We start from the raw sequence: 11,352 nt of genomic DNA, 5'->3' as shown, positions 1-11,352 counted from the left end.
GAATTAGATTTGCTGGGGCGGGGGGAAGGGACTTTCTTTCTATGCTGGAAATTTCCCGCGTGGCCCTCTAGCTCCTCTCTTTCTCCTGCTCTGTGCCCCGGGAGGTCCACCCATGACCTGGGCCAATCAGCCTAAGACCACCAGGAACAAACCTGCCACCCAGCAAAGCTAGGTTCCGACCCCCTCGATGAAGGACAGCCCCGGCCAGAGGAACCTCGGGCATCCCCAAGCGAAGGGACAGAATTGTCCTAGGATTCTGGGAGATGGCGGGATTTAGATTAAATTTAAATGAAAGCAGATTTGAGCAGGCCCAAAGCAAAGCGGGTTTTGTATAAAACGGTCAGCTTCGGATCTGGATTTAAAAGTGGCCCCGGGGCCCTGCTTCCTCGGAGGCGATAAAGCTAAGATGTCGAAGGCGCCAGGAGCCCTTTATCTGAAGCTCCAAGCTGAGTGCCGGCTCAGATCCTCCAGGCAAAAGTGGAGCATTTCATTCTCACTGGATGAACGAATGAGCCAACGAATGCTCGGCCTAGGGCCCGGTACGGGGCTGCGTCAGGGCGGCCGTCCCGTGAATGGTCATTGAGCCCTTCCTGGCCACCTGCGCACAGCTGGAGCCCTGTCCTCCTGGCTCGGGGAGCAGGTGGCCTCGGAGCTGTGGCTGGAGTCAGGATTGAAAGGTTAAGGTGGGTGGTTCGGGCAGGCTAAATAGCCATCTCTGATGGCGAATTAAGAAAAAATGAGTTTATTTAAGGAAAGGCTACACAGCACTGAGCCAAAGGGTATTGGGTCCATGGTGGCCGCAAAAATATACGCGGGGCAGTGAAACAAGGAAGGGCACAGAAGCAACAGGAGAGCCTAGGCTGGGCTGCTTTGGTTCACTGAGAAGTCGGAGAGAGAGAAGGGGCCTTGGGACAGGTTTGGGGGTAAACCCGGGACAAGCTGCTGCTGCCCATTGCTCCCCTGGTGGCAAGTCTCGTGGGGTCCCCTCGGAGGGGAGAAGGGGATCATGCCTGTGTACTCCAGGGGGGCGGGGAGCACACACTAGGTCCTTTGTCCTGAGCGTATTTGTCTTTTTCTTGCAGGTGGAAATCTTGGGGGAGGTCTCAGGGGAGGGTCTCAGTCGGCTTTCCAGGTGCGCTCTTTCAGGGTCGTGGTCCTTTGGTGCCGGGGCAGGGGGTCATTAGTTGATGTAGCTGGTCCTGAGGCAGCCACAGCACCGCTTATCTGGTTTTGCTGCTTTTCTGGGCCTGGAGCTGAAATACAACTGTGGCCTAGGTGTTATCTTTAGGGAGGAAAGGTCTGGGGGCCTAAACCGCATGACCAGATATGATATGCTGGGGGGCGGAGGGAGGGTGGATAGGTTACCCTGAGGCCAAGGTTCTTGTTTTTTCAGTTTCACTCCTTGCTGGGCATCCGGGCCTTTCTGCCCTGGCCTGTCGTCCTTGCTCTGCTCATGTCTGTCTGACACCGATGAATTGCTCTGGGGGCCACAGAGTGGCTGAAGATCCGAAGCCCATTAGAAGTAGAACCAGCCCTGGCCAGGTGGCTCAGTTGGTTAGAGCATCCTCCTGATACACCAAGGTTTGGGGTTCAGGCTCTCTCTGGTCAGGGCACATACAAGAATGAACCAAAGAATGCATAAATAAGTGGGCCAACAGATCGATGTTTCTCTCTCTCACACACACTCTCCCTTTTCCTCTCTCTCTAAAATCAATCAATCAATAAAAATAAAAATTTTAAAAAATTAGAATTAGCCCGGCTGGGTTGGCTCAGCGGTTGAGCATCGACCTAGGATCCAGGAGATCACATTTCGATTCCTGGTCAGGGCACAGGCCTGGGTTGCAGGCTCGATCCCCGGCAGGGGGCGTGCAGGAGGCAGCCGGTCAGTGACTCTCATCATTGCTGTTTCTCTCTCTCTCTCCTTTCCTCTCTCTGAAATCAATAAACATACTTTTTAAAATAATTAGAATTGGAGACGGGGGTGGAGGGCTGGGGCCGAGACTCAACCTCATCACCACGTGCTTCCTAATTCATCTATTTAACAAGTATTTACTGAGTGCCAGGGACTCTTTGAGGGGTATGTGAGTTAGCAAAAGAGACCCAAATCCTTTCCCCCTTGGAACTCATATTCTAAAGAAACAGGAGAACCAATAGGTAAGTCAGAGGGAAATCAAGCCAGGAAGGAAGGAAAGATGGGCTTGGGGTTGAACGTGGTTAAATTGAGGGGAAAGTCGCAGAACATAAAGGTAACCACTGTAAGGCGTGGAATTCAGTGGCGCTCAGGACGTTCACAGTGTCGCGAAACCAGCAACTCTCTCTAGTTCCAAAACATTTCATCACCTTAAAAGGAATCCCTGTGCCCATTGGCAGCCCCTCCCTCTCCCCCGCAGCCCCTGGCAACCATCAGTCTGATTTCGGTTGCTATGGATTCACCAGCCCCTGGTAACCACAAATTTTTTTTTTCTATCTCTGCGGATTTAACTATTCTGGGCATTTCGCATAAATGGAATCCTATGTGTTCTTTTGTGACCGGCTTCTTTCACTTTGTATAATGTTTTCGAGATTCCCCCACATTTTAGTCCATATCAGCATTTTATGCCTTTTCACGGCTGAATAATATTTTGTGCGGATAGGTCCCATTTCCTAGACCTGCTCCTCGGTTGACGGCGCGGAGGGCGTTCCCAGCTCTGGCTGTTACGGGTGCTGCTACCGTGAGTTCTGGATCAAGTGTCGGAGGCCCTGCTTCCAGCTGTTTCCAGTGAAAGCCTAGGAGTGGAATCGCTGGGTCCTCCGCTGACGTTTTTGAGGACCCGCCAAGCGGTTTTCCACAGCAGCTGCGTCATGTTCCACTCCCACCAGCCACGAGCCGGACAAGGGTTCCAGTTTCTCCACATCTTCCCCGGCACTTGTGATCTTACACCTTGTAAAGAAGAGCCACCCTGGTGGTCAGAGGGAGCGTCGCGCCGAGTTTCCACCTGCCTGTCCCTGAGTGCACATCATGGGGGCTTGAGCTTTTTTTATTATTTTTATTTTTTTATGTGCCCATTGGCCATTTGTGTATTTTCTTAGAGAAAAAGTCCTTTCCCGCCCTAGCTGGTTTGGGCCAGTGGTTAGAGCCTTGGCCCCGGGGACTGAAGGGTCTCCAGTTCAATGCCAGCGTGTGTGTGTGTGTGTGTGTGTGTGTGTGTGTCTTCTCTCTCTCCCTTCCACTCTCTCTGAAAAGCAATGGAAAAAATGTCCGAAAAAGGTCCTTTCCCCGCTTTTGAATCGGGTTGTCTTTTTGTCATTGAGATATAAGAGGGGAGATTGAACTTTTATTTTATTATTATTATTTTAATCCTCACACGAGGGTATTTTTTCTATTGATTTTCAGGGCGTGGAAGGGAGAGAGAGAGAGCCATCCCCTGGTCGCCTCCCACAGGGGCCCTCTCCCCAGGCCCAGTCCTCTCCGGAACCACCGCACCTGACCAGCAGGGGGCAGTGACGCACCGACGTCGCTCTGGAGCCTGAGCCTCCCAGCTCAGGGTCCTTTGCTGTTCTGCTGTTACCGTCTGAGCCCGGACAGGAGATCTGCGGGGAAATAGGAACAGGGGCGTATGCTGCTCGTTCCCAAAGGTCCTCCTCCTATGCTCAGTGCACAGTGAGAACAGGCCCCGCCACGGTGTACGGATGAGGAAGCAGAGCCTCAGGAGCACGAGAAACCTGACGAGGCCACATAGACACAAACAACCCACAGGCGACTCTGGTCGCAGCACATCCTGAATTTCGACCCGAATGCTAGGAAGGACGCAACGCTGCACGTCTGGGCTGCTCAGCATCCATAACCAATCACCCGCTCCATGGCTCCTGAAGCGCTTTCCGATCCTCAGCACCTGAAAATTCTTATTTTATTCTACCCAGCTGACAGATAAGCAAACTGAGGCTTCTCTGATGACGTGGCAGCCAGAGTGCACCGCTCAGATCTCCTTCAAGAGAGTCTGCTCTGAAGAGCATGCTTGACTGACAGCCGGAGCTCCCGCCCCTGTGGACCACCAAGTTCATGCCAAGGCCATACTCAGGGGCGGGGGCGGGGGGGCTGCTCACAGCGACGCCTGAGCCCCCTGGGAGCCCCCTTACAGGTGACTTGGGCCAGGCTGAAATTTCTGCCCGCCGAGGCTCTTCCTACACAGTCCTTCCTTCCCCCTCTCCTTTCGCAGGCTAGCAGCACAGTGTGAAGACTCCCCTGCCCCCCCTCGCTGCCCCCCCTTATCCCACCCAGGGGATACATAAATCCTCAGGGAATCTTTCGCAAGTCTAAGCCAGTCTGGGCGTCTGCTCCTCGGAGGATCTGCGTGAACACAGATGACTTCCATTTTGTGGGCCGAGTTAATGAAGTCTACAGCCATCCAAACTCACGACATCTGTTGTCAGGGAAACAGATATTGGGCCCAGGGGCGTTGGAATTGGAACAGCCAGGGTGCGAGGCTTCCTTGCCCTTGGATGACCTTTGGGGAGTTTCTTAACTGGCCCCGAGCCTCTATGTCGTGTGTTGAATCAGCGATTCTCCACCAGCTGGGAGTTTATCTCCCCCCCCCCCCCGGGGACATTTGACAAATGTCTGGAGACACTTTTTTGGTTGTCACTGACATCTAGTGGGTAGAGGCCAAGGATATTGCTAAATATCCTACAGTGCACAGAGCAGCCCTCACTCCCCTGACACACACACACACACACACACACACACACACACACACACACGAATGAGCCAGCCCCAAATATCCATTGTGCTGAGGTTGAGAAACCCTGTGTTAAGTGGAGATGGTACCAGTAGCTAATTCAAAGCTGCTGTGAAGACCCAGTGGGACCCTTTGTTCAAGATCTGTCATTTCTATTTCCCCCCAACCCCCTTATATACTGTGCAGGTCAGGGACTCAATGATTCTAGAACAATGGTCTCTGTTGCCAATGACTAGAACGTGGGAGGTGATAAGTGATATATTATGAATTGAAATATTTATCAGGTGAGTGAAATTCAACAAATTCATCATCATCATCATCACGATTAATCAGCACCGTCACCCCAGCCCCCGGCTAGTGCATAATCGGGTTTCTATATTCGTTGGATGAATGAATGAGTGAACGAGAAATGGAGTATTTCTCCATTTCACTAATTTACGTACTTTAGGAAAATATTGGAAACTCTGGGTAAATAGGCTCAGTCTTGTCCTTATTTTTTTTTTTTTTGCAAAGACGACTTTTACTCATCCAAACATTACTTTAGGGGATCGAGGCCTCGGCCAAGCCAGGGCCCGGCTCAGAGCCGTGCAGTGTAGGACGCTCCGCTCGCTCAGCGTAGGCAAAAAAGGAAACGGGGCCCAGGCTTTGTGCGAACTCCCCGTGAAACAAGAGCTGTTTTCAGGGCCCAGGAACACGCTCTGTTCCATGGTTAATTTCTTCCATCTGTCTGGTATCTGACCTCCACTGCCCTCTAAGCCATTGCCACACATTGTCTGCGCCTGTTCCCATATAAGGCCATCTCTCCCTCTCCCTCTCTCTCCCCCTCTCCCCCCTCTCTCCCTCTCTCTCTCTCTGCCTCGCTCCCCCTCGCCCCCTCTTTCTCGGGGTTGGACAGCAGCAGCATTCGCCTCCTCCGCCCGCTGTGCCCCGCTTGGCCTTCCCTGGCAGGCTGCACCCGAGGATGGACGGCTGGCGAGCGGGAAGGGGCAGGGGGCTGCCAAGGAATGTGGCAGGTTTATTTTTGTTCGGGCTGCATTCTTTGCCAGGCCTGCAGGCCCCAGCCACTTGGGGATGTCACATGCCGATAAGACAGTGGGGGTGAGTGAGACCTGTGGCTCAGCTCTGCAACACCCCAGGTGTGAGCCGTGGTCACAGAGTGGGGGGTGGGGGGCGAGGGGCAGGGACTCTGAGGTCACAGAACTCGCCCCTTCCCACCACCCTGTGTCTGATTCCCAGAAAGACAAGTTTGAACCTTCAGGGAAGCAATTGCAGGAACTGAGATCTGTAACCACCACTTAGGCCCATCGCCGGGCAAAACCCAGCGTCGGCAGCGGAGTGGAGAAGAGCCAGGTGTCAGGATGAATTTATTAGCTGTGTGACCTTGGGTGAGTTGCCTGACCTCTCTGACTCTGTTTCCTTATTTGTCAAAACAGTAACAAATCTACTCCATACTATCCTAATGTCATAGTGAAATGTGAACCCCATGAGGGCAGGGGTTATTGTCTCTTCTGCTCACTGTTGTATCCCTAGCGCCTAGAATAGTGCCTGGCACATAGTAGGTGCTCAAATACGTGTTGAACAAATTAAGTGAGATAATGCATTTAAGTGCTCAGCACAAAATAAACGGCCGCTGTTACTATCTATTCAACAACAACATATGTTTATTAAGTACGTATTAAGTGCCAGGCCCTGAGAGGTGCTGGGGATACAGCAGTGAACAAGACAGGCCTTAGGATGTTTATATTCTAACGAGGGACATACAGATATAACTTCAGAGGGCACTAAGTGCTATGAAAAAACTTTAAAAAGGAATGTGGGAGGAATGTGTTTTTCAAACTTTTTGACTGTGTGTCAGTCACAGCAAGAAATGTTTATCATGTGACCCGGCGAATGCACATGCACGTTTATTAAACCAAAATAAAACTTTTGCAAAACAGTCGTGGTAGATTGTCTGCAAATTTAGCAGGCTTCGTTCCTGGAATGCACGTGGCCCACGCTCCCTGACCGAGAGGTAGGGGCTCCTTCTCCTTTCCTTGGACCTGGGTGGGACGGATGACTTGCTCTCACCAGTCGGATGCGATGGAAATGACCAGGGCTGGTTCTGGGCCTCCCGCTCTCTAGGGGGCCCGGTGGCTGTCACTTTTGCGCTCTTGGTACATACTGTTAATTTAAACAAGGAGCTCGGGTGCCCCAGCAGCAAACCAAAAGCCAAGCCTGTAAACGTCTCAAGGTCAGGAAATCAAAACCCAAAGGACAACCAATCACAACAGCCAACGAGGCTTCTCGCTGTATCCAATCAAATCATCACTTTCCTTTGCGTCCACACTTTTCTGTTTCTCCCGTGGCTCCTGTTAGGAGTGCACTCCTAAGCCCCTCCGGTTTGGGCTGCCCGGCTGTATCAATTTCTGCTCAAGTAAACTTGAGAAAAAAAGAAAAAAAAAATTTTTATTTGTTGGCAATGACCTTTTTTTTTTTTTAACCCCTCACCCGAGGATATTTTTTCCATTGCTTTTTCACAGAGAGTGGAAGGGGGAGAGAGAGAGACAGAGAGAAACATCCATGTGAGAGACACATCGATTGGTTGCCTCCCACATGCACCCTGACTGGGGCCTGGGGTCGGACCCGGGACCCTTCAGTCTGTGGGCCGACGCTCTAACCACTGATCAAACCATCTAGGGAAATTCTACTTCGTTTAAAAAAAATGTTCAGAACCATTAAACGGATGCCCGCTTCTGCCTGGCTCATTCCCCTCCGCATGAAGTTTTCAAGGTCCTCCCCTGCTGTAACACGCATCTGCACTTCGTCTCCTTTCACGCCCGCATCAGGGTCCGCCGCAGGTTTGCACCCCGGTTCCTTTAGCCCTCCACCCCTCACCCATGCCTTTGATTCTGGGATTGCGCCTGTAGCTCTCCCCTAGACCTTGACGTGACACCTTCGGCCCGGGAAGGAGACGCGCAGAAGGCTGGTTTGCACCCCGCTGCTCCTGGCCTGTTCTTGTCCCCTCCCCTCCCCCCTTTGCCTGCGTGACCTGGAGCTTCCTGATGGCCCGAGCACAGCCCCGCTGCTGATCACCCTTAAACACCCCCCTGAATTCTATAAATACACCAACGCTCAGCTGGGAAAGAGGGAACTTGAAAGGCATCTGAAACGAAAATACACTTTTTTCCCATCACTGGCCAAGCGTTTTCTCCCCATGTCCCAGCCTTTGATTCCGGGGTAAGTGCTTGGAGTCCAACCATCCGCCCTACCCGGGGAAGAGAAGAGCTTCCCTGGCAGAGCCCCCTCGGGCAGAGAAAGCCGGGCAGCGTGTGAACACGGGCCCTCCCCACAGAAAACCCTCTGCCTCCAGCCTCAGTGGCCTGTTCTGGTCCTTCCTCCAGCCTCTGCTGAGCCCGTTTCCAGCCAGGTTGGTAGGTTGATGGAAATGGCTTTGGGATCCGGCCGTTGACTCAGCCAGCTGCCAGCTGTGTGACTCTGGGCCCTCTATCAACTCTCCAGGCCTCAATTTCCTTAATTATAAAATGGGAAAAAACCCCAATATTGTCCTTGCAGCCTCGTTGGGAATATTCAATGAGATGCTGTGGGTGTGGCCGTGTGCAGAATGAAACCAGGCGCCACTCCATGCGATGCCAGGGACTTCGGCTCCGGAGTCAGGGCAGCTTGGAGACGCAGGGGTGGGTCCGTTGACCTCACAAGGCCTCCCTGCCTATCATTTTGATGTATAACTCAATAGATGAATCAATGTATAATTCCTTCACTCTGCCCTTCCACGTTCCCATTCTGCCATTTTCTCCCCTGGGAGGCCCGCCGCATGGGTGGCCTCAAGGGGTTGCCTTCCCTTTGGCGCCCCGTTGGGTTTAGCTGATGGGGAGCCAGCCAGGAGACCAGAGGGAGGGCAGAGGGCGGCCAAGGCTGGCTACGTCCAAGGGCTCCTCCTGGGCAGCCTTCTCCACGCAGCTGCTCTGTGGCCCGGCTCCTCGTGCCTGCTCTCTTTGGCTGCCTCAGCTCAGGGCAGCGATGGCTGTCGTTGGTCCCTTGTTGGTTTCCCTAAGCCTTGCCCACACCGTCACAAACAGCCCTTTATTAGGCTCTCCTCAGTTGCCCAGAGCGTGCCATCTCTCTCCTGCCAGGATGTGGACTGAGACAGAGGTTCTCCGTTTCAGGCGACAACTCAGATCTGCAAGAGGAAGTAGATGATTTTATAATCAGCTGAAATCCAACTCTGAGCCCCAGTCCTGTCGTTACTGGGCATCTGGCCTTCGCGCACACCTCCTGGGGGAATGCCAAGTCCCGGGGCTCTTTTTTTAAAAAAATATGTCTTTATTGATTTCAGAAAGAGGAAGGGAGAGGGAGAGAGAGAGATAGAAACATCATTGATCGGCTGCCTCCTGCACGTCCCCTGCTGGGGATCGAGCCCACAACTTGGGCATGTGCCCTGACCAGGAATAGAACTGCCACCCCCTGGGTCCTAGGTCGATGCTCAACTGCTGAGCCACACTGGCCGGGCTCTCTGGGCTCTTATGCAGTGACAGAGCTTCAGAGAATCACTTGAAATCTGTCCATGGCCCATCCCAGGCTGCCTGGTCCCTTCAGGTCCAATGACATTAATGCTTCCATGTCAGTCCTGGAACAAGGAAAGCATTGGCCACAGTGGAAGCCTGTTGGCCTTCTCGGGGTACTTCCCCTTCTTAGGGGTGCTCTGGAATGAACCTGTGACCCTGTCCCAGTCCTCTTAGCATCTTCCTTCTACTTTAGAAGGAGCGCCGCTCTCTGCTGCCCCCTTGAGGACAAGCCGTATACTCTCCTCTGAAGACTTCAGACCTTTACCCAGGAGCAGCTTCTGATTCCAACCTGGGAAACTCCAGGCGACGCAAACTGTTTTAGAAGCAGGGGAATGAAGCCCAGGAAGCATCCGTAAGTGATGCTATGGTTATTATTTTTCAACCCATAACTGGGGAATTAATATAAACTGCATATGACTTGACTCTCTACATTGCCCATGACTCTCCCAAAACCCATTAAAAAAACTATTTGACAGAAACATAGCACGGGGCACGCATTGAATTGTCACCCACTCAGTCGAATGTGGCACATATTATTTTTTATACTGTTTAGGAAAGCTCATTCTGCTACTACAGCCCCGCAAGATTCAATTGCCAAGAGCAGACAATGTAGGCTATCTGCACAACCCAATTCAGGTTTCCATTTAAATTTAGTTCCTCTCATCTCCAAGTGACCTAGATGGCTAAGGCATTAAATGACAATTAATGGATAACAGAATAACCCACTTCCGAATTTGCTCCTGCGTCTGGGTCATTTTTCTCAGCTTTAAAAGAATGAGATACAGTGGGCAGTGTGGCCCCAGATGGGAGAGCATCTTGAAAACTGGCATTTGCTGAATACTCGTGCAGAATCCAGAAATATCTCATGGTCAGGATGAAAGGTCTAAATTTAATAGCAAAAATAGAAAACTGGCTCGGCTTCCCTGGACTCTGCATAGGAAAGTTCTTGTTTGGAAGGACTGAAAAGAGAAGGGGCTGGAGGCGCTAGGTTGGCGGCACCCTCAGGTTTTCCTGGGGACCTGGAGGGTCTGCTGTTATCCTAAAATCTCATTTGGCCCACGATGGAAGCTGGCATTGGTGGAAAATCAGGGAGGAAGTTCACCCCGATGCAGATACTCCCCACAATAGGCCGAGGCTCCTATCTTCCTCTTCTGGTTCTGCTTATCCAGCTTTTAAGATCAAACCACCTTCCCTGACCACCTGTACAGGACATCTGTCCTTCTTGTTCCAATAGCATCTCTACCTCTGGTAACAGAGCTGTCTCACATGACTGGGACTTCCCTTCATCTATTAAAAATGTCAAGTATATAGTTCAGCCAAGAGATATCTTTGACATTTTATAAGGAAGATGCAACATAGCATCTAAAGGGAAAAAACCCTCTCCGTGTGGGTGGCTTGACTTGGGATGGAATCAGCAATGCTTCGCTGCTGTGAAACTTGCTGGGAGTTCTTCTTGGACCCTTCCTTGAATCTTTACTTTGAATGAATCGGGGGTGGTAGCAGGTCTTCCTTTGGCCAGAGACTGGGCGCTGTGGATGGGCAGGGGCCCTGTCTATGCAGGCCTCTCCATGTCTCTCTTTTTTTTGCTTCAAGTTGGAATATATGCCTCTCAGTCTCTCAGGCTGGGTGGCTTCAAATTCTTGCCTGTGTTCCGGAGACATGAAGACTGCAAGAGAACCTCATTCGTTAAGCAGGTGCCTGAAAAAGAAGCTCTTAGAAGCCTTAAGCCATTTCCTTCCCCACCCCTCACCCCCAGGCTCTCAGCATATTAAAAAAAAAAAAAGCCCGGCCGGGCGTGGCTCAGCAGTTGAGCGTTGACCTAGGATCCAGGCGATCAGGGCTCGATTCCTGGTCAGGGCACATGCCCGGGTTGCGGGCTGCAGCCAATCAATGACTCTCATCATTGATGTTTCTGTCTCTCTCCCTCTTCCTTCCTCTTTCTAAAATCAATAAAGATATAAAAATAAATAAAATAAAATAAATTAAAATAAATAAATTACTGGATTTTAAACAAATTTGAATTCCCAGGACAGGCTATGTGGCCTAAATAATGGGACAAAGCAGCCGAAATCTCT

This window comes from Miniopterus natalensis, chromosome 20 (assembly GCF_054644295.1).
Source record: "Miniopterus natalensis isolate mMinNat1 chromosome 20, mMinNat1.hap1, whole genome shotgun sequence".
Taxonomy (NCBI): Eukaryota; Metazoa; Chordata; class Mammalia; order Chiroptera; family Miniopteridae; genus Miniopterus; species Miniopterus natalensis.
This window is presented reverse-complemented; position numbering follows the sequence as displayed.